General features: G+C 42.2%; 1 protein-coding gene and 1 long non-coding RNA gene across 5 annotated transcripts in view; one reads left to right on the top strand and one right to left on the bottom strand.

The window, feature by feature from the left end:
- Window positions 1-21,563, top strand: part of MAGI2 (membrane associated guanylate kinase, WW and PDZ domain containing 2) — an 825,111-nt gene that overhangs the window by 486,863 nt on the left and 316,685 nt on the right. The window lies entirely within an intron of this gene.
- LOC119920792 lies at window positions 415-20,531 on the bottom strand. Its single transcript, XR_005448434.1, has 3 exons — window positions 20,458-20,531; window positions 17,671-17,778; window positions 415-497 (listed from the first exon to the last, which is right to left on the bottom strand). It is a non-coding gene; the product is annotated as an uncharacterized LOC119920792 (long non-coding RNA).

Genomic DNA, 21,563 nt, shown 5'->3' with positions numbered 1-21,563 from the left:
CTACTCCAGGGCTTAGAAAAGTGAGCCCGTTGTTGGGTAGGGACTGTCTCTATATGTTGCCAACTTGTACTTCCCAAGCGCTTAGTACAGCGCTCTGCATACAGTAAGTGCTCAATAAATATGATTGAATAAATGAAAAGTGCCTTGGACATGGTAAGTGCTTAACAAAAAGCACAGTTACACACACACACACACACACACACACACACACACACACACACACACACACACACACACACACACACACACACACACACACACACACACACACACACACACACACACACCCTCCGCCCCCCCAGTGTCCCTAGTATAAAAGAGAAGACAAACATCTAATTGCACTTGAAGCCATCTTATAACCATCCAGTCCAATCTGCACTCATCCCTCCTCTATCACTAACTCCCTTCTTTCTCCCTCCCCTTCCTCATCCTCGATTCCCTGCTGTAGAGTTATCTTCTTTGCAGGCAGCCTCAGAGTGACACAGATGTCCCATACCCTGAAACAAAAAGGAAGTAGTTTCCTTAGCAACAGTAACCACACAAAAGCCCTCTGCATTGTATTTGCAACCCGTGTTTTTTTTTTAATGGTTTGAGTAACCAAATAGTGGGCAAGAATAATAAGCATCTCATCTGAAAGTCCAGCAAAAGAGAGAAATGAATAAAGGAAAAGCAATCTATCTTTAATGGGGCTAGGAACACTCTAGGGCCCTGATTCTTTATATCATGTGACCAGTTGTTCTCAGTGAGCACTGTACCTCGCTAGGTGGTGGGCAGTGAAAGCAAGGAGGGCAAAGGAAACTATTTAAAGACACTGTAAATTTAAATTTAAAGACAGTTTAAAGCCTCAGACAGGCTGCAATCCCGGCTGAACATTGGAACTCAGTTGCTGAAGATAAACAAGCATAGAGCACTGCTTTTAAGAAAGGAGTGGTTCTCTTTGAGCAGAACCTTTGTAAGGAACAAGAGGCAAAAGAGATAATAGCCATGGGGACATACAAAAATTAAGCTGGACAAGACAACAGAGGACAACCTTTTGGTGTGTACAATGTGCCTGGAACTGTGGGTCTTGTACTACCCTTTTCAGTCAATCATGGGTATTTATTGAATTTTTCATTCTGCTCAGAATGCTGTATTAAGGGCTTGGTAGAGTACAAAACAATTGAATTGGTAGACATGATCCCTGCCTTCAAGGAATTTAGAATCAGCTACACATACACATATAAGGGGATTTTACTATCAGTGGACTACAGGGGACCATGCTACTAAGGCAGAAGAAGAGAAGCAGCATGGCTCAGTGGAAAGAGCACGGGCTTTGGAGTCAGAGGTCATGGGTTCAAATCCCAGCTCTGCCAATTGTCAGCTATGTGACTTTGGGCAAATCACTTCACTTCTCTGTGCCTCAGTTACCTCATCTGTAAAATGGGGATTAAAACTGTGAGCCCCCCTGGGACAACCTGATCACCTTGTAATCTGCCCAGCGCTTAGAACAGTGCTTTGCACATAGTAAGCGCTTAATAAATGCCATAAAAAATATTTTTTCCAAGAACCAGTCAATCAATTAATTGGAAAGCAGCATGGCCTAGTGGATAGAACACAGGCATGGGCATCAGAAGGACCTGGCTTCTAATCCTGCCTCCGCCACTTGTCTGCTGTGTGGCCTTGGGCAAGTCCTTAACTTCTCTGTGCTTCAGTTATCTCATCTGTAAAATGGGGATTAAGACTGTGAGCCCCATGTGGGACAAGGACTGGGTCCAACCTGATCGCGTTGTTTCTACCCCAGCACTTTGTACAGAGTCTGGCACATTGTCTTGTATCTACCCCAGTGGTAAGAACAGTGCCTGGCAAATAGAAAGTGCCTGACAAATACCATAATAATAATAGTGATTATTATTATGTGCTTAATAAATGCCGTAAAAAAGAGCTTACAGTCTAGAAGGGGAGAAAGACAGTAATATAAATAATTCATAACATGTGATTTATAGATATGCACATAAGTGCTGTGGGGTTGAGGTTGGGCTGAATGCCAGATGTCCAAAGTTCACAGATCCAAGTGCATAACAATGCAGGATGGAGTGGGAACCAGAGAAAAGAGGGCTTAATCGGGGAAGGCCTCTCGGAGGAGATGTGACCTTAATAAGGCTTTGAAAGTAGGGAGAGTGGTGATCTGGCATATATGGAGGAGTAGGGAATTTCAGAGCAGAGGGAGGATGTGGGAAAGGGGTCAGCAGGGGGATAGATGAGATAGGGACACAGTGATCTTGAGAAATACTTATTATTATTACTACTACTTGAAGAAGGCTCACAAGAAAAGCACAGAGATGATTGAGTGTTTAGAATTGAGGGTCTACGCTTAAAAACTAAAGCATTTTAAACTACATGAAGGCAGAGACCATACCTCCTTCCTCATTTGTATCCTCCTGAGCAATTTGCACACAGTAAATGCTCAATAAATTTGATTGATATATTTGGGAAGAAATACTTGAGAATGACCCTATAGCAATCTTTAATTGAATGCAGAGCAGGTTAGATTTGGTGGTCTCTCTTTGAGAGAAGTAATTAAGATGTTGGACTTGAATCGCGGCATGAGACATTTGGATTACATATGTATAATAATAATGTAGGTATTTGTTAAGCACTTACTATGTGCCTGAGAGTAGATTCAAGATAATCATTTCCCACATGAGGATAGCATTCTAAGTGAGAGACAGAACTGGTATTGAATACCCATTTTGTAGACAAGGGAACTGAGACAAAGAACTTAAGTAACTTGCCCAAGGTCACACAGCAAGTACGTGGCAAAGCTGAGATTAGCACCCAGGTCCCTGGACTCCCAGGCCTGGGCTCTTTTCACTAGGCCAAGCTGCTTTCAAAGGACCCCCTTCCTAAAAAGAGCTTCCAGACAATGAGAAGGTATAATGAGTTACCAAAGGAATTTATGAAACTTACTTACTAAGCATCTCCAGTACATTCTACGGAAGTAGCACCTGTGCTTGAAAAGATAATAATAATAATTATGGTATTTGTTAAGCACTTACTATGTGCCAGGCACTGTACTAAGCACGGGGGTGAATACCACCAAATCGAGTTGGACACAGTCCCTGTCCCACATAGGCCTCAATCCCCATTTTCCAGATGAGGTAACTGAGGCACAGAGAAGTGAAGTGACTTGTCCAAGGTCACACCACAGACAAGTGGCAGAGTCAGGATTAGAGCCCACAACCTCCTGACTTCCAGGTCCGTTGTTCTATCCATTAAACAAAAGATCTTCCTCAGTTATGCCGTGAGCATGTACAATGAGTGGCCTGCTTTCTGCCACTGAGAATTCTGTTCTCCCCTATGTCATCTGCTCAGAGCAGTCCTCTGGGTGTGAACTTGAGAGAATAAAAAGGAATTCTTGTTCCTTTCATAAAATCCTACACTTCGACTGCATAGGAAATGAGTGAATGTGGGCACAGCCATTGATTGCCAGAGGAAGTGATGATGCAAAGGAAATTCAAGGTGCATTTAATCTGCATCACTCCCTCTCTTGGGAGGAAGCCTGAACCTTGGAAGGAAAAAATCATGATTTTTTGCCATTCCCATCAGTCTGTGTGTAAAATCCCCTTGGCTACTGTACAGGGATTCTTCCTTTCACCATCATTCCAGGCTCAATGGAAATGAGTCTCAGAGTCACCGGGGATTGATCGCTGATCCAGTCCCTGCTTCTGATGGCCTGGGGAGGCAGGAATTGGGGATCAAGTTCTGTTATGTCACCTAGCCTAGGGAAAGGGAATTCTAGGACCCTGACACCAATCAGATCATCCATTCAGGCATTTCATTCATTGGTTCAATCAGTCATACTTATTGAGTACTTACTGTGTGTGGAGCACTGTACAAACTGCTTCGATGAGTTCAGTAGAGTAAGTAGACATGATCCCTGTCCTCCAGGAGCTTACAGCCTAGCATGGTTCATCTGTTGTTTAGTTCATTCATTTAGCAGTAATGATTGAGCTGTGAACTGTGTGCAGGCTACTGCCCTGCGTGTCTATTGGGTGTGGGACACTTTCCTGAGCACCTAGTTTGTACAGAGCACTGTACCAGTTGCTTGCAGCCTGTGCCTTTATGAGTTTCAATGTGAAATATTTCTATTACTTGGTATTATCCAGAAGGGACTAAAAAGCCAAACTTAAGTTAGGTGGTTCCCAGTTTATAAAAGATCAATTAGACCACACCTGGAATACTGTGTGCCATTTTCACATCTTGGAAGGACATTACAAGGCCACACTGAGAAGCAAAGTGATCTAGTGGATTGAGCACAGGCATGGGAGTCAGAAGGACTTGCGTTCTAATCCTAGCTCTGCCATTTGTCTGCTGTGTGAACTTGGGCAAATCACTTAACTTTTCTAGGCCTCAATTCCATCATCTTTATAATGGGGATTAAGACTGTGAGCTCCGTATGGGACAGGGACTGTGTCCAAACTGATTATCTTGTACCTACCCTGGTGCTTGGTATAGTGCCTGGCACATAGTAAGTGTTTAACAAATACCATAAAAAATCAGTGTTGGATCAGATACAGAGACAGGCAGTCAAGATGGCTGGGCAAGGTAAGAGATTAATTTCCTTAAGAGGACAGCTTTAAAGAGGAGACTTCACTTGGGAAAGGCAAATGCTGAAAAGAGACACCATGATGGAAGTTTACAAAATCATGAAGAGTCTGGACTGGGTGAACCTGGAATTGTTTATTAAATTCCTACCAATAGAATAAAGGGACACCTATTGAAGATGGAAGGTTCAACAGAAATAAAAGGGAACACTCCTTCACAGGAGGCAGGCAGCAAACATATGGAATTGTTACTCTAAGAAGTTTTGCAGTTGCAAATACTAAACAGGGTCAAGGCGGGGGTGGATACTATTTGGGGCCAGAGATTATGTAGGAATGGAGAGACAGAAGCTGGGATGTTTGCCCAGGAAAGCAACCATTATAGCAATCCTTCACCCGTCTGGAAATTTTGCTGGTCACTTGGGACAGGATGCAAGAAAAAAGCCTACTCATTCATTCATTCATTAAATCGTATTTATTGAGCACTTACTGTGTGCAGAGCACTGTTCTAAGCGCTTGGGAAATACAAGTTGGTAACATATAGATATGGTCCCTACCCAATAGCGGGCACACAGTCTAGAAGGGGGAGACAGACAACAAAACAACACATATTAACAAAATAAAATAAATAGAATAGTAAATATGTACAAGTAAAATAAATAGAGTAATAAATCTGTACAAACATATATACAGGTGGTGAGGGAGAGGAAGGAGGGGGCTCAGTCTGGGAAGGCCTCCTGGAGGAGATAAGCTCTAAGTAGGGCTTTGAAGGGAGGAAGAAAGCTAGCGTGGTGGATGTGCGGAGGGAGGGCATTCCAAGCCAGGGGGAGGATGTGGGCCAGGGATCGATGGTGGGACAAGCGAGAATGAGGCACAGCAAGGAGATTAGCGGCAGAGGAGTGGAGGGTGCGGGCTGGGCTGTAGAAGGAGAGAAGGGAGGTGAGGTAGGAGGGGGCGAGGTGATGGAGAGCCTTGAAGCCGAGAGTGACTAGTTTTTGCCTGATGCATAGGTTGATTGGTAGCCACTGGAGATTTTTGAGGAGGGGAGTAACATGTCCAGAGTGCTTCTGCACAAAGATGATCCGGGCAGCAGTGTGAAGTATAGATTGAAATATAGATTGAATACTCGATTCATGAACCCATAATGATGTTTATAAAGTGCTGATTTTATGCCAAAGCACTGTGCTTAGCACTGGAATAAGTTCTAGTACTCCAATAAGAAATGGTATCTGTTCCACACAGGGGCTCACAACACTCCTTTAATTCACTGTGGTGTTTCTAAGTAAGTGCTCACTATATGCCAAACATTGTGTTAAGCCCTGGGGTGGGGGCACAGCTGGAAGGACCATTGGTGGTTTGGTATGGTGAGTTGTTGGGCTCAACAATGACCCAATGACAGTGGCAGGCCGGTATCAGTGAAAAACTCTTAGGATGCCTAGTAGATCTGTAATCTTCTTGAACTCGAGAAGCAATGTGACCTAGTGGATAGAGCACAGGCCTGGGAGTCAGAAGGACCTGGCTTCTAATCCGGACTCCACTGCTCATCTGCTGTGAGACCTTGGGCAAGTCACTTCACATCTCTGGGCTTCAGTGACCTCATCTTAAAAGGGGGATTAAGAGTGTGAGCCCCATGTGGGGCAGGGATTGCATCCAACCTAAAACTTTGTATCTACCCCAGAGCTTAGTATAGTGTTTGGCACATAGTAAGTACTTTAAAAATGCAATCATCATCACCATTATTATTATTATTATCATTATTATTATTGAACTCTGAGTTCTTTGGGGACTACTCTAAAATGGTATGTCTTGCGGGTAATTGTTCTCCAATAGGTTTCCATGGCAGATGTTTTACTGATAGTTCCACATTTGTTAGAGGGTGTCTGAACTGATTTCAAGCAAATCCCTGTGGAGAGCAACAGAAATGAAGCTTTCATCCATGATTCTAAGCCTAGGCTGATGAGGTGCTAGATAATCTACCAAAATAAGGGAAATGGAAAGACTTTAGAAATAACCTTACAAAAATCAGTATCATTTAGCTGTTTTTAATGGGCTGTGTCCATTCAAATTTCATGGGTTAGAGCAGTCCTTATGATAACATCATCACTGCTCTCCCACACATTTCATCAGCATATCCTCCTATTCATCAAGGATGGCTCATTATTTTGAAAATGCTTTATTTTGCATCAAGAAAATATAAAGAAGCCAATTTCCATCCTGTCACAGTCAACATTCTGAACCACTGTTACCATTTTTTTTTTTTCGGGGGGGTGGTATTTATTAAGTGCTTACTATATGTCAAGGACTGTACCAAGTACTGGGAAGATACAAGGTAATTGGGTTGGACATGGTCCATTTCCCACATTAGGCTCCCAGTCTTAATCCCCATTTACAAATGAGGTAACAGACACAGAGAAGTTAAATGTCTTGACCATGGTCACAAACAGACATGTGGCAGAACTGGGATTGGAACCCAGCTCCTTCTGACTTCCACACCTGTGCTCTATCCACTTAAGCCATGCTACTTCTCAAATTTGTGGGTAAAAAAAAAATCTGTCTTATTTCTCTGGGGTCTTTGAATATATGATGTGTTAAATACTAGTTAATTTGACAGGCTTATTAGGAGTACAGATACCTTGGGAATTTTGTCAAAGGTAGAAAGCTGATTCATTCATTCACTCAATCATACTTATTGAGTGCTTACTGTGTGCAGAGTCAGATGAAAGCCAGGAGGATGAGGCATTTTTTGCATGAACACATGAGAAATGGAATTCAAGCAACTTCTAGGGCATGACTTAAATCAACAGAACCTATTAGTGAAGTTTCTCATAGAAATGGAAAGGGTCACATTTTTGCTAGCGTAATTTTCCTGCCAGAGCAGGAGGGGCCATTGGAAATGTGGGAACCAGGGAGAGTGAATGCTTTGCAGGATCTCAGATTGGGAGGGAGTGGCACCTAGAGTATCAGCATGACCTAGGGGAAAGATCACAGGACAGGGAATTGGAGGACCTGGGTTCTAATCTCCATTGTGCCTCTTGCCTGCTGTGTGACCTTGGACAAGTCACTTTATTTCTCTGGACTTCCATTTCCTCATCTATAAAATGGGTACTCGATCCCTGTTCTTCCTCCAGCTTAGACTGTGAGCCCCATGTGGGACAGGGACTGTGTCCAACCTGATTACCTCGTATCCACCCCACTGCTTAGTACAGTGTTTGGCACATAGTAAGTGCTTAACAAATGCCGTAATGATTATTACACAATAGACATTCCATAAATATCAATGTCAGTGACAAGGATGAGTAATGGGTAGGTGGGAATTTCTTATTTTCTGAGCGTGTGAGCATGGACTATGAAAAATGTTTCTCTTAGATCAGTCAGTAGTATATATTGAGCACCTACTGTGTGTAGAGCATTGTACTCAGAACATGTGAAAGTACAGTGGAATTAGTGGACATTATTTCAGCTGTCAAGGAGTGTCGTCTTGTGGGGGAGACAGGCATTAAAAAAAGTATTGATAGAAAGAAGAAAGAGAATATAAAGTCTGTATGTAAGTGCCAGGTACTCAGGTGATATGTGCAAAGCACTGTACTAAGCGCTTGGGAGAGTACAGTATAACAATAAAGCAACACATTCCCAGCAATTTTAAAATTTGGTTGTGTGTTCAGCAATTAGTAACAAGTTTAGAGCAATATAAGAAATGCTATTACTGTTTCCAACTTGTCATTTAATAGACGTTCATGCATTAACTGTGACTCGTTGCCCACTTCAATCAGGATTTCTTGGTAAGAACATCTTTTTAAGCACACTGCAAAAGAGTGAGAATTATTTGATGTTACATTTTCAATATAGTCTTTCCATTTTATGTTAAAAACTGTGTAATTATAACAGTAAAGCACGTTTAGTAGGTAATGTCTACAACCAAATTTATTTTATCATACTAATAATAATACAAAATGTGGTGCTTGTTAAGCACTTACTCTGTGCCAAACACTGTATTAAACGCTGGAGTAAATTCAAGATAATCAGGTCAGACAAAGTCCCTTGTCCCACATGGGGCTCACAGCCTGATATGGAGGGAAAATATATTTAATCCCCATTTTACAAATGAGAAAACCAAAGCAAAGGGAAATCAAGTGACGTGCCCAAGGTCACACAGGAGGCAAATGGCATAGCAGGGATTAGAACCTGAGTCTCCTGACGACCAATCCTATGCTGTTTGCACTTTGGGCCCTGAACTAGGGATAGTAAAAACAGGTTGAAATGAGTGCTTCACTTTATCCCCTTCTATGAGTTGTGCTCGCGCTGAAATTATTATTCCCTCCACTTGAGACTAAAACGTTGGCATGAAAACACGGGCCTACAATTAATTAAAATGTCCAGATGAGTGTTTGATAAAGTGGCCAAGCCCATAAACATTTTAACCCATGTCCAAAATGTTCCTCTGTTTAGACGTCTCTACTCACTGAGTTTATCAATTTGTGGTATTTATTGAGTGCTTACCATAAGCAGAGCACTGTACTAAGTGAATGGGAGAGAATGGTAGTGTTGATAATCAAATCTATTCATTGAGTGCCTATTGTGTGCACAGCACTGCAATAATAATAATGATGATGATGGCATTTGTTAAGTGCTTACTATGTGCCAAGCACTGTTCTAAGCGCTGAAGCAGGGAATCAAAGTAATCAGGTTGCCCCACATGGGGCTCACAGTCTTAATCCCCATTTTACAGATGAGGGAACTGAGGCACAGAGAAGTTGGGACTTGCCCAAAGTCACACAGCTGACAAGTGGTGGAGCCAGGATTAGAACCCATGACCTCTGACTCCCAAGCCCGTGCTCTTTCCACTGAGCCATGCTGCTTCTCACTGTACTATGTGCTTGGGAGAGTACAATAGAACAGGCATGGTAGACATGTTCCCTGCCCACAGGGAGCTTACATTGTAGAGGAGGAGACAGAAATTAATAAAAGGCCTTCCCTGATTCAGCTCCCCTTTCCTCTCTACCACTCCCTTCTAAGTCACCCTGATATGCTCCCTTTGTTCCTCCCCTACCCCCAGCCCCCAGCCCTATAGGACTTATGTACATGTGTCATTTATTTATGTACATTAATGTCTACCTATCTCCCCCCACCCGAGACTGAAAGCTTTCTGTGGGCAGGGAATGTGTCTGTTGTACTCTCCCAAATGCTAAGTACAGTACTCTGCACACAGAAAACACTCAATAAATATGATTGAATGAATAAATAAATGAACTAGATATGATCTCTGGCCCCAAGGAGGTTCCAATCAGTCAGGCCTCCTCTGTCCCCTCAAGTTCAGAGTTACACACCTTACAGTGTCACATAGACTTTCATGCCTGCATCCTTCCCACAAATCCAGCTCCTCAAATGGCCACCACCAATCAGGTAGATTGATGGCTTTCAGTTTTGTTTTTATATTTTTTCTCAGTGGAAACTCTCTGGTTCTCAGGTTGCCTTACTTTCCTGCCCACAAAAATATATTTTCATCCCTAGTTAGGGGCTAGTGTTATTTTAGCTTTCAAACCTAAAGTAGGTTTGATGATGCCTGCCTGGGAAGTCCTATATGGTGAGAGGGAACCACATTTGTCGTCAGTAAAACAATGAATTGCAGCCTGCAGGTCAGGAAAGGTATTGAAAGCCAAGTAGTTTTGAAGACCTTCAAGAGGTTAAGGGGAGGGAAGACCCAGAACAGCATGACAGAGGCTGCCTGCAGCTGCTTCTGTTAGGACATTCAGATCATCCCCAGGGAGGGTCAAAAATTAGGTTAGATCTGAAAGTGCATGGGAATCTTCTGACTAATTGGACCTGTCCTCCTCTCTGAAAATTATCTGGTTTAGCAATTAGCTGGTAATGTGGGTATTTGACAAGAAAACTAGCATTCGGGAGCCAGACGACACAGACGGGTGTCTGGGTGAGCCTGCTGTTTCTATGCTTCGGTCTGTGACCTCCCATTTCCTCTCTGTCTCTCCTCTGTCCACTCCCTTCCACCCACAAATGATTCTCCAGGGGCAGATGTGAGAGTATCAGGGCCTGTCCAGAGCTACTGCAGAGGGTTTAGAGAAGGGGTTAATAATCATAGTAATGATAATAATAATGATACTTGTTAAGTTCTTACTATGTGCCAGTACTGTTCTAAAGTGCTGAGATAGATACAAGTTAATCAAGTTGGACACCATCCCTGTCCCATATGGGGCTCGTGCTCTTCATCCCCATTTTTCAGATGAGGTATCTGAGGCACAGAGAAGTTAAGTGACTTGCTCGAGGTCACAGAGCAGATATGAGGTAGACCCAGGATTAGAACCCAGGTCCAGGGGTTGGGATTGGGGTTGGGAGAAGCCAAGAAGGTTTGGCCTGATCTCCAGCCTCTTGTGGAGTTTGGCTGCTGCTGCAGCTGTTGCTATGAGATTCCTCCCATCCCTGACAGGTGCCCTGTGTCAGGCTATGTAGCAGCAGCATCCACAGGACACAATGTGGGGTACGAAGTGGGGTATGATGTGAACAACAGTAGTTCAGGGATGGTCCCCCTCTCTGCTACCTTGTCTCACCTTCTTGGCTTTCCCTGAGGAGGGCATTGGGTTGTGGCCACTGTGAAGCTGGAACACTGATATGGGCACGTACTCATTTTTTGATGCCCCATTCCTGCCAGAATGGAATATTTTAATGAGGAATTGGAGAAGTAGCATGGCCTAGTGAAAAGATCACAGGCTTGGGAGTAGAAGGACTTGGATTCAAATGCCGGCTCTGCCAATTGCTTGCTGTGTGACCTTGGGCAGGTCACTTAACTTTTCTGTGTCTCGGTGTCCTCAACTGTAAAATGCCCCTGTTCTCCCTCCTACTTAGACTGTGAGCCCCAAGCAAGACAGGGACTTTATCCAACCTAAACAACTTGTACCCATGCCGGCACTTAGAACAGTGTTTGACACATAGTAAGTGCTTAACAAATACCATTAAAAAAAATGGGACATAGTGGAAGAATTAGAGAACCTGGGACCACCATGGACTGGCCATAAGTCTTCAAACAGAGTAATAATAATAATAATAATGATATTTAAGTGCTTATTATGTGACAAACACTGTACTAAGCACTGGGGTAGATGCAAGATAATTAGCTCATACAGTCCCTGTACCATACAAGCTGCACAGTCTAAGTAGAACAGGTATTGAATCCTCATGTTACAGATGAGAAAACTGAGGCACAGAGAAGTGAAGTGACTTGCCCAAGGTAAGTGGCAGAGCCAAGATTAAAATCCAGGCCCTCTGATTCCCAGGCCCATGCTCTTTCTGTTAGGCCATGCTGCTCCTCTGCATCACACCGTATTTCTGTGTCAGAAACACTATCATTCACGAGCATTGTGCTGGTTGTGAATGTTTAGAAGTTTATTGCTACTGTATGTCTACTGGAGGATTGTCAACAGTGTGTGTTCATTGTGGGTTAAAAGAGTGTGGTTGTTTTTTGCAGAAAACAACCTAAGAAGAATGCTTCGTTACCAACCTTAGAGACCATCAAATTTAGAAGAGGGTTGAGCTGTTCTATGTATCATAGCATCATTTTGTTATATTTTTCTAAGTCTGTTTAGTCTTGCTCTTGAGGGTTGGAGATCTGATTTCGCCCATCTCTGGTTATGAGCAACAACAGAAAAGGATTAATTGGAAATTTCCCTGGAAGCTATACTTTGTAAACAAGTGCCTAGAGAGTACCTTTCTATTCTCCTAATTTCTCAGTCATTTTGATGTCTTTGGGCACACTGCACCTTAGGTGAAAGATGATTTTTGTTTAGAAAATAATACTGGTCTAGAAAGGTAGCCAGCTGATTTCCCCTGTCAAGGAGTAGCAGCGTGGCCAAATGGATAGAGCACGGACCTGCTCGTTAGAAGGATGTGGGTTCCAATTCCAGCTCCGCCACTTGGCTTAACTTTTCCATATCTCAGTTAGCTTGCTTGTAAAATGGGGATTGATACTGGGACCCTTTGTGGGACATGGACTGTGTCCAACCTGATTAAGCTTACATCTATTCTATTGCTTAGTACAGTGTCTGGCACATAGTGAGTGCTTAACATGTACCATAAAAAATACTGAAAGAGAAAATAAAATGAATGGCATTGAAAGCACTTTGATGGCAGGGACCCTGTTCCTTACTCTACTGTACTCTCTCAAAAGCTTAGTAATGCTCTGCCCACTGTTGGTACTCAAAAAAACCACTTTTGACCTTTAACTAATTGAAAGTTCCATATTCGTAATTTTCTGAACCCCCTCTAGACTGGAAGCTCCCCTCTTGACTGTAAACTTGTTGTGGGCAGGGAATATTTCTACCAACTCTGTTATATAGTCTCCCAAGCTCTTAGTACACAGTAAACGCTCAATAAATGTGATTGATTGAACACAATACGGTTTGTTCCAGTTCTATTTTTGTGCTCATTACACATGAAGTTGCATTCCTATAGAGCTTTCTTCTCCAGGAGCTTCAGGCAACTAAATAAACCCCACGGTTTGGGTCCAAAGGGCTCTGGGAATGTAATTTCTGTTGCCCCCCAAAAAGGTCAAATTGAGGCCAGAAAAATATGCTCCTGCTTAAAGCATAAAAAATGGTGTCCATCTGGTGATAGTGATTATGGTATTTGTTGAGCACTTACTTTGTGTCTAGCACTGTTCTAAGCACTGGGGTAGATCCAAGCTAATCAGTCCCTGTCCAAAATGAGGCTCACAAGTCTAATTAGGAGGGAGAACAGGTATTGAATCCTCCTTATACAGATGAGGAAACCGAAGCCCCGAGAAGCTGAGTGACTTGTCCGAGGTTACACAGCAGAGAAGTGACAGAGCTGGGATTAGAACCCAGGTCCTTCTGAATCCTAGGCCTGTGCTTTTTCCACTAGGTCATGCTGCTGCTGTTACCTCACTGGTCCATCCAGCTCAGCATTCTACCTCTGATGCTCGGATGAACTGTCATGGCAACACATCCTTAAACATTAGACTGGATGCCACAGGCCTGGGAGTCAGAAGGACCTGGGTTCTAATCCCAGCTCTGCCCCTTGTCTGCTGTGTGACTTTGGGCAAGTCACTTCACTTCTCTATGCCTGTTACCTCATCTGTAAAATGGGGATTAAGATTGTGAGCCCTAACCTGATTAGCTTGAACCTACCCCAGTGCCTAGAACAGTGCTTGACATGTAGTAAGCACTTAACAAATAACATCATTATTTTCCTTAACTTTCCTTTCAATAACCCTGCAGGGGCTGCCCATGCACATAATTTGATGGAAACCTTTCTTGGAGTTGCTTATCATTTCAGTATAAATATATCTTTATGGCACCAAATTTGGTATGCTGACCACTGGCTGGATGAAGAAGTGTTTCATTATGTTTGTCTTGCCCGTGTCATGTACCAAGCTCTCACCTTCCAGGATTTTATTGACTTCAATCAAATCCCCTTTTGGTTCAGCTTTCCAACGTGAAGAGTATTAATCCTTCCAGCCTGTCCTCCTACAGAAGTTCTTCCATTCCCCTCATCTTTTTATTTGCTCTCCTCTTAGCCTTCTCCTGCTCTGTAATCTCCAGCAAGCTAGCAGGGACATTGGTGATGCCAGAATAATTTTTCTTACCTTTTCTTGCCACTGCTCCTTTGGTTCCAGGCTATGGCCATCCACTGGGATTATTATTATTATTATTTTGTGTGTGTGTGTGTGTGTATGTTTCATGAATACGTGTGCATGGTTCAGTGAATGTGGTGGAGGGTGGTGTGTGTGTGTGGTGTGTTTTGGGTGTGCATGTGTGTGGTTGAATGAATGTGGTGGAGGGATGCCAGGAGTATATGTCTTTGTGTGTGTTTCTGCAAACTATTGTCTCTGTGTCTTTTGTTCTCTGCTCCCTCTGTCACTCTTTATAATCTCCCTAATGCCAGGCGAAGCAAGGATATTCCTGAAGGAGAAAGAGAACCAGAAAGAAAGAGAGGCTCTGAAATTCAAGCTCCATAACTCATCCTGGGTTATTTAAAGCAGAAAAAATCCCTTTCAGCTTGTGATTCTTTAAACAAAGAATTTCTTTATACTACTGAATCTTAAAATCCTCTCCAAAAGGGAGAATTCTCTAAAGAAACTGCAGAGGCTTAATAGGAAATATTTGTGAAGTGGAATTTTAAAACTCTTTTTAACTAATTAAGATCATTAAACTCCTGAGTGCCCCATTTTGGAGGCTGCAGCATTTTGGAATTGTACAAATCTTATAAAGTGTCTATTCGCTGGGCTTGTCACAATTTTCCTGCATGTTTTCTTTTCACTCTTCATTTGTAGCCTTGGGATTGTGTTATGATCTATTCTGACAGTGCCTAAAGGGGATCATCAACTGGAGGGAACATACCTGACTTCCTTCAGGAGAACATACCAATTACCTGGGTCATGCTGTACACCCCATTTTATTTTGCATAGAAGGTTGCTTGCTCTCCTGTCTGACTTGGCTAGCTTCAGATCCCGCTTGAATAAATGAATACTAAATCTGATTGACTACAGGGAACCCATTCTGTGCAGGCAAACAAGCCTGAAAAAATATCAGCCAGATTAAACTACCAAGATGGTTTCTGGGAGAGCTTGGAGGGCAGTTGGAAATGGCTGAATTCAAGCTGAACTCTATTGGAAAAATCACTGTGAAACTTGGCAGTGAGTCGGAGCGTTCAGTTAGAACTATCATGGATTTTTCTCTGAACATAGACCCTGCCTAAAAAGGGTGTATACCTTTAGGGATGCAAAGTGTAAGGGCATGGAGAAGACTTCTTGGGAATTTTGGAAAAATCAAAATTTCCTTCCTGAAACTTGTGTTCTGATGATGAAATCTGATCCATTTAAACATGGTGCATGGCTATTATGTGTTTAGAAAAAATTAATATATGTACAACACAACTGGCCCTCATTTTCAACCTCCCGCCCAGTCCCCTCTCTCATACTGATCACCCAGCTTGGAACTCCCTCTCTCCCTACATCGGACAGATCACAACTCTCCTCACATTCAATTCCCTGCTAAAATCGCACCTCTGCCAACAAGCTTTCCTTGATGAATTTCCCAGCATTCTGAACCATATCATCCCTTCAGCCATCTCCATCATTTGTGAATTTATTTAATATTTATATATAGGACTGATGTCTTTATTTAGACAGTGTTGTAAATATTTTTGTGTTTTTGTCCCTTGTTACAATGTAAGCTCTCTGAGGGCGGGGAATATGTCACTTTGGTATATTGTGCTGCCAAAGCCCATTGTGCACTGTATACTGACCAAGCGGGGGTTGGTGATGGTTCTTTTTTTTTCTGGTATTTGTTAAGTGCTTAATAAGTGCCAGGCACTTTTCTAAGCTCTGGGTTAGATACAAAGTAATCAGGTTGGACACAGTCCATGTCCCATGTCATAGTCTTAAATTCTCATTTTACAGATGAGGCAACTGAGATACAGAGAAGTGAAGTGACTTGCCCAAGGTCACACAGAAGACAAGTGTGGAGCCAGGATTAGAACCCAGGTCCTTCTAGCTCCCAGGCCCATTAGGCTACACTCCTTCTCTTTTTGATCTGGTAAATGATAACACGGGTAATGAAGAGAAGTATCATTGTCAGCAATCATCATCAATCTACTGTTATGAGTAGACTATTATATAGTAGGCATGTTAAGAATGCTTGGAAGAAGACTTTAAGCTTGTCTCTATACTGTAACTTTGTTGTGGGAAGGGAGCTGTCTGCCAACTCTTTTGTATTGTACTCTCTCAAGCGATTAGTACAGTGCTCTGCACAAAGAAAGTGCTCAATAAATATCACTGATAAAGTAAAAGGCATGATCCCCATCCTCAAAGTTTTACAGTCTAATAGAGAAGATGAGATGGCATTAGGTTATAAACAAACAAGAGATGCAGGTTACATGAACATAGTAAAAATAATAAACATAAATAACATGAGGAGAGCATAAGCAATTTCATGAGGTCAGACCAATGGTTCACCCATTTTGTCTCCCACAGTGGCAGCCTGATGCTTAGAGGAATAAAGAACAAATAAATACATAAGTGCTGAATTGGCTGGAATAACTGGAAGAGTGGTGGAATAAATCAGAAAATGCCCACTAATGAACAAATTGTTTTTCCAACTCAAGGCAGCTAATGGCAGATGAGGTGCTGAGGGAAGAAATAGGCATTTTAGGTCCACCTTCAGGAATACTTATGAAAATTAACATTGAAAGTTACACTCATGCTCATATCCTCATACCTTGTGGCTTCCCTTGCCTGTAATTTATTTTAATGTCTGTCTCCACTATAGATGGTGAGCTCCTTGAGAGCAGGGATTATATCTATCAACAGCTCTATTATATTCTCACTGGCGCTTAGCACAATGCTAAGCATACAGTAAGCATTCTATAAATGCCATTGATCCATGGAAAAGTAGGACACCCTTAGGACCCTAGGCAATTGAGAGTTTTGTAGTGTATGTTTAGATCAAGATGGAATTCCAAACACTTATCTGTCTCAATTTACTTAATTTTAGTTTACTACCATTTTTTTGTGTTCATTTGAGGGTGGTGATTACCGTGAAATGGTATGTTTACTTTTTTGTTCAGATTACATGCCACTGCTGTCCATAAGACATTATTTTGGACAGATTAATGTTCCATTAAGATATTCACTTACAACGATGCCTGCTACTTTGCATTTTGGGTCTCTTCGTGATTTATCAGTTTTTGTCAATAGAAGCTGAAACCTCTGACTTGGATGAAAATGACTGTTTACTTAGGATCTGGCAGGTTTTCTAACATAATTAATTATGATCTGATCCAAAGCTCTAAATCTCTCCTCTTTATTTAATGTCAGTGTCTAACTCTGCAGGTGCCACTGTGAATGCCAAGTACCTAGCTAAACATTTGTTTAGTTGATAAACTGTAACAACAAATTATGAAACTCTCAACAACCTTGATTTCTCCACACAAGGTTCCAACACAAGGATGTGTTTTCAAGCTATTTTGGGAGCCCCCATGGCTTCCTGGGCCTCTTTAGAGTTCCTGGTAGGCAATCATTTCTGTTCTGCTAAGCCATTATCCAAAATTGATTCCTTCGGCTTACCAAAATGGAAATCAAGCATGAAGAATCTGGGGGAGGAATAGGGGTCAGGACCTTAATCTGAGAGGTATCTTCATGACAAGTATGTTACTTCTCAAAATCCAACTCCACCTGCATGCCAAATGAAATGATCTATAGTCATTGTATAGAATACATAACCCACCCGACTTCCTACCCAACCCCCCAGGCCCCAAGATAAAAATTGGGCAGCTCCATCTGGCCCTAGGTGTGGGTTTTTGAAAGATATCAAACACCGATTTGTCTCGTGAAGTGTGCTATTCCTTGAGAGTTAAAGGAGAAAATGTATTTGAAGAGAGTTCAAATTGATGCCGTTAAAGTGGAATTGACAGGGACTCAAAACACTTTTCTGAAACTTAAACTTGACATCAAAGTTGAGTGTTGTTTCCACAAGAATACTTTCTTACAATGAAAGGAAATTTCTGGACTGGGAATTGAGCAATTACCTTCTACTCTGGACTCCAGAAACGATTTTTCTCCCCCGCTCTCCTCCCACCCTCTCTATTTATAGTAATAATTGTAGTATTTGTGCCAGGCATCATACTAAACTCAGGAGGAGATACAATATCAACATATTAGACACAAGCCCATCCCCCTCTCTCTATAGTATTAATCGTGGTATTTGTTAAGGGCTTACTGTGTGCCAGGCATTATATTAAGCACAGGAATAGATACACTATAAACATATTAGACACAGTCCCATCCTACATGGGGCTCACATTCTAAGGGTGAGGGAAACAGTTATTTAATCCCCAATTTAGAGGTGAGGAAACTGAGGCTCAGAGACATAAACAACTCGCCCAAACTCACATAGCAGAAAAGTGGCTGAGCTGAAATTACAATCCAGGTCTCCTGACTCCCGGATTTATGCTTTTTGCACTAGGCTATGCTTCTCTTATAATAACGATAATGATGCTATTTGTAAGCACTTTGCATTCTGTTCTAAGTGCTGGGTTAGGTTGGACACAGTCCCTGTTAATTCATTCAGTCGTATTTATTGAGCACTTACTGTGTGCAGAGCACCGTACTAAGCGCTTGAGGAAGGACAGTACAACAATAGACGCATTCCCTGCCCAAATGAGCTTACAGTCCAGAGCGGGGAGACAGACATCAATACAAATTTAAAAATTACAGATATGTGCATAAATGGTGTGGGGCTGGGAGGGGAAAGAAAACAAAAGGAGCAATTCAGGATGATGCAGGAGGGAGTGTGAGAAGAGGAAAGTGGGGGGGGGGGAAGGAGAGTAGGAAAGAGAACAGTATTGAATCATCATTTTACAAAGAAGATACTGAGGCACAGAGTGGGTGTGACTTGCCAAAGGTCCCACAGCAGGCAAATGGCTGAGTTGGGATTGGAACCCAAGTCTTTTAACTCCCAGGCTTTTGCTCTTTCCACTGGGCCTCACTGCTTCTCTTTATAAAAGGAAGCCAATTATTGTTCCTACATGAGAAGAGGTTCTGTAAAGGCAACAGGTAGTAGTAGTAGTAATGGTAATAATAATAGTAATAATAATGATATTTCTTAAACACCATGTTTCAAGCATTGTTCTAAACGCTGGGGTACATGCAAGTTAATCAGATCAGACACAGTCCCTGTTCCACAAGGCGCTCACAGTCTAAGTAGATGGGAGAACAGGTATTGAATCCCAATTTTACAATAGCGGAAACTGAGGCACAGGGAAGTTGAGACATGTCCAAGGTCATACAGCAGGAAAGTGATGGAGCTGGAATTAAAATCCAGGTCCTCTGCCTTCCAGGCCTGTGATTTTCCACTAGGCCACACTGCTCCCTATGGTATTTATTAAGTGCTTACTGCAAAGAGTATTGTACTAAGCCCTGGGAAAAAATACAGAGGTGGGAATGAGATATGGTCCCTGTCCCTAGGGGACTCAGCTCCAGAAGTAGATGGTTAAGAGGGATACTGTACAGGAAACCTGTAATTCATTCTGTCTTGGGTTTTTGGACATCCTAGTGTTATTTAAAACTAGGTTATACAAGTCCTTGAGAATTAGGGACTAAACGTTCAAAGTTTCTATGATATTTGAAAAATAGAATTTGAGAAATATCTAAAAACATTATCCCTTCCTTCTCTGCCAATTTCCCTTGTTTCTCCTCTCCTTTCACCCCAGTTTCTCCAAGGGAGAAGCAAGTTTGTCTTCCCAGACGGTTTCTTTACATCTACAGCATATAAAAAGGCAGGAAGTGTTTTGTTTTTTTTCTTCCTGTAGCACCTCTACAAATCCTCCTGCAGCCTCAAGTTGGTAGGTTAGTTGGAGCTTTTTCTAACCCATCAAGGCAAAGCTTCCTGCAGGGGCTCCCTTCCCCTGATGGACAGGGGAGTGGACATGTGGGCACTTAGAAACATGCTAAGAAGCCATGTTATTAATCTAAAATAGGGGGTGAGTGCTAAAGCTGTCCTATCCAAGTAGTGTTAGATGAATTGGTGTTAAACTGGGAGTCAGAAGGACCTGGGTTGTAAACCCTGCTCTGCCACTGGTCTGCTGTGCGACCTCGGGCAAGTCACCTAACTTCTCTGGGCCTGTTACCTCATCTGTAAAATGGGGATGAAAATTGTGCACTCTATGTGGGGCATGGACTGTGTCCAACCTGATTAGTTTGTATCTACCCAAGCACTTAATATAGTGCCATGACAAACAGAGAATGCCTAACAAATACCATAAAATGGAAAGAAAAGTGGGGCTTGTCTATAAACCGAGCATCAGGTGAATCAGAGAGAAGAGGAATTTGAACTAGGAGTAGGGTCCACTTTACCTTCTCCCAAACAGACAAAAAAAAAAAACCAAACCAAAAACTAGAAGGCGCTTGAGCTTGTTTTGGACCGTTGGAGCAGGTGGTGCTCATTAGGTACGAGAGCCAGTGTGTCTGCAGGGAAGCTTCATCAGTATACTCACGGGGTGGGCCTTTATCAGGTGTTGGTGCTTTTGTCATCAATCGATGAGTGACGGCAGCTTAGCCCCGCCCCCTGCGTTTGGCCCCGTGCAAAACTCCAGTCCGGTGAGAACAAACTGGGTGAGCTGAAAGACTCAAGAGTAACGATGACTGTTTTGTCCAGTAAGACCATTTTCATAATTGTTTTGGCAGAATGTAAGAACCCTAACCGTTGCATACCTTGTTGGGGGAAAATCCATGTCAATTATGTTTTGGGAATGATTCTCTGAGGTGGGTACAAAGCCTTCAGCCAAGGACTGAGATGAACCCATCTCCTCTGCCTGGAAAACATAGGTTTGCCCAATCACCCCTTGTGTAGAGTATAATAGGAATGAATTTCCACTGGGTAAATTATTTAAGACTGAATTAATGGTTGTTTTCAGGTTTGTGTTAAGGGAAAACTGGGTTTGTAAAACTGCAAATGAGAAGTAGTTTTAAAACCATCTTAAAAACAGCTTCCTTTAACTTAGTCTATGTAGAGGTGATGTTTATGCTTTTATTCAACTTTCAATTTTCTTGTCACTGTTTCCGCCAGTTATTTTTAAATGTGATAAATAATGAACGTGTTTTGTGCTTGAAGATTTAGCATATCTCACGTTTATTGTCAAAGGATAGCCACATGTCCTATTACCTTAACACTTTTTCAATGGTATTTGTTAAGTGCTTAGACACTGTAGTAAGCATTGGGGTAGATAAAAGATTATCAAGTTACTGAATTATGAGTGCAGTGTTTAATTTGCACTGAAAGTAGAGCCAGAATGTAAGCAACTATGCTACTTTTACATTTTATGTTTATAAGGACTATGAATGAGTGTATGTTTACCCTTATAATTGCCCATAATAATAGTACTGTAGTACATTTTTTCATAGTAAGTCTGTTGGAAGGAAGAGCCTACTAGGGTAGTGTTGTAATAGCAATGGTCATATAT

Source organism: Tachyglossus aculeatus, assembly GCF_015852505.1.
Source record: "Tachyglossus aculeatus isolate mTacAcu1 chromosome 12 unlocalized genomic scaffold, mTacAcu1.pri SUPER_6_unloc_1, whole genome shotgun sequence".
In the NCBI taxonomy this organism is placed as follows: Eukaryota; Metazoa; Chordata; class Mammalia; order Monotremata; family Tachyglossidae; genus Tachyglossus; species Tachyglossus aculeatus.
The sequence above is the reverse complement of the archived record's forward strand: the minus strand, read 5'-3'. Positions and strand labels throughout refer to the sequence as shown.